This window comes from Cynara cardunculus, unplaced genomic scaffold (assembly GCF_001531365.2).
Source record: "Cynara cardunculus var. scolymus isolate 2C unplaced genomic scaffold, CcrdV1 Un_Scaffold_1813, whole genome shotgun sequence".
Lineage (NCBI taxonomy): Eukaryota > Viridiplantae > Streptophyta > Magnoliopsida > Asterales > Asteraceae > Cynara > Cynara cardunculus.
This window is the reverse complement of record NW_020200881.1, coordinates 5,846-8,047: the sequence shown is the minus strand read 5'-3', so window position 1 is coordinate 8,047 and position 2,202 is coordinate 5,846.

Below are 2,202 nucleotides of genomic sequence, written 5' to 3'. Positions count from 1 at the left end.
CCACAGAGGTCTATGTGAATCATATCCAAGGGCTTGGTGCAGGAGGTTTCTGATTTGGTTTTGTGTGAGGCCCGTTTAAGATTTCCCATTTCACATGCAGAGCAAAGATGATCTTTTTCGAATTTGAGATCCGGAATTCCCTTGACCAACTTCTGTGTGGCTAATTTTTGTAGTGCATCAAAGTTAAGATATGAGAATTTTTGATGCCATAGCCAATTTTCATCGCTTTTATGGGAAACAAGACAAAGGGTGTCTTGTCCCATTGAGGACTCAAAATCTAGAAGATAGAGATTTCCTTCTCTCTTTGCTTTGATGATTGTTTGTCCGCGCATTGTTTCTATTATACAGAAACCTTTGTGAAACCTAATTTCAAGATCCTTGTCGTAGAACTAGCTTATGCTTTACAGGTTGTGCTTCAATCCTTCGACAGAAGCCGCTTTGCTGATAGAGATGTTGCCTTTGATGAGAGTGCCATATCCCTTGATAGTTCCCTTGATGTTGTCTCCAAAAGTTACAGAGCCTCCAAATTTTTCGATGAAGGAGGTCAGCTGACTTATGTCACCAGTCATGTGCCTGGAGCAACCTGAATCCATGTACCATGGTTGCACATGCTGGTCCTGCAAGACAAATTAAGGGGTTTTAGGTACCCATTTCATAATGGGTCCTCGTTTGTTAGTAGGGGATTTCACACTCTTTTCATTGCCCTTAGCTTTTGCAGGCCTGGATTTATTTTACTTTCCCTTGCCCTTGGGTTTGGGCTTTTTCACGTTTTCATTAGTTTTTAACTTTGTATCGATAAACGTGTTGTGAAAAGGGACAGTGATGTGTCAACATGTGATTCCTCAGGTTTTGCAAAAGAATTAAACATTGACAATGATTAAACATTGAATTTGTATGTCTAACATTCTTTTTATTCGATGTAAGTGAAGAAGTAAATCTATGAATAAATCCTGTCCTAGCATCGGATGTTTTTACAAACTTCCTATCTAGTTCAGATTTTTTATTTGAAGAGGTCTTGGACTTTACTTCTTTTCTCCTGAGCAAGGTCTGCTTTTCTTCAGCTGGATGGAAAGAAAAGTGGTGGTCAAAGTTTTCAGAGGCAGGCCACTTCTGTTTTTGCTYACGAGTAAACTTGATGAACCTGAAGGATGTACTAGGGCCTTTTAAGTTAGCTTTGGCAGAGTTACTATCTTTCATTTTTCTCTTTTCTTTGTCTGAAGTTTTCATTGATGAAAGAATACCATATTTCATTGAGGTTTTTAAGTTTTGATGTTTCTTATCCACAATGATTTTTGGTGATTCACAAATTATCTCTTCTTCAGATTTAGAATCAAGAAAATCTCTTGCTGATTTCACAAAATCAAAATTAACATGGATTGAATTGGAAGATGTGGGTTTAGAAGTTGATGTTTAAGAGTAATCTACTTGTGGTTTCATTGATTCTGACTTCGATAAACATACAATTTTACTTGGGTTGTTCATCGATTCATCACCTGATGGTTCCTCTTTTGGATTCTCTTTTTCATCAACAGTACTTGCTGATGGAGAGGAATTGACAATCAGAGATTCTGGTTGAACCATAGGGTTTCCATTTGTTTCTGATTTAGAGGTGTCATTGCTTCCGTCAGAATTCTTACTTGTACTGCTCTCGTATACCACATTTTCAAAATCCTGTCTTGAAAAGACAGTTTTTCCATCGACTTTAACTCTTTTAAAATTTGCTTTTGGTTTTTGAGTAAAGTCGGGTTTTTGGATGCACCCAAGTTTGAAAGTGGATTCAAGGGTGGATTTCTTTGATTCGATGAAAGAATCTAATTCATTGAATCCAATCCCTTGAGTGTCCTTTTGGCCATTTAATTTTTCATAAACATCTTGGGCATCTTTATATTTCTTCATCAGAAGTTCATTGGTTTGAAGCTTCTGGTGAAGAATTTCCCGCTCCTTTTGGAAGAAATCTTTAAGAGCTACTGAATTGAGTCTCTCTGCCTCAGATTCTTTTAAGGCCTTCGTTTTCTTTTCTAGGTACTTAGTTATTTGTTTGTTTAATTTCAGAAGTTTATCTTCATCTGATTTCTTAAGTGTGCTGATGCGAGTCTTTTCCTTTGCGAGTTCAGCTTTTTCTTCGGTTAGAAGATCAGTTTCTCTTTTGTAGAAACTAGCTTCTTTTTCCGCTTTTATCCTTTCAGATTTTTCAAAATTTAA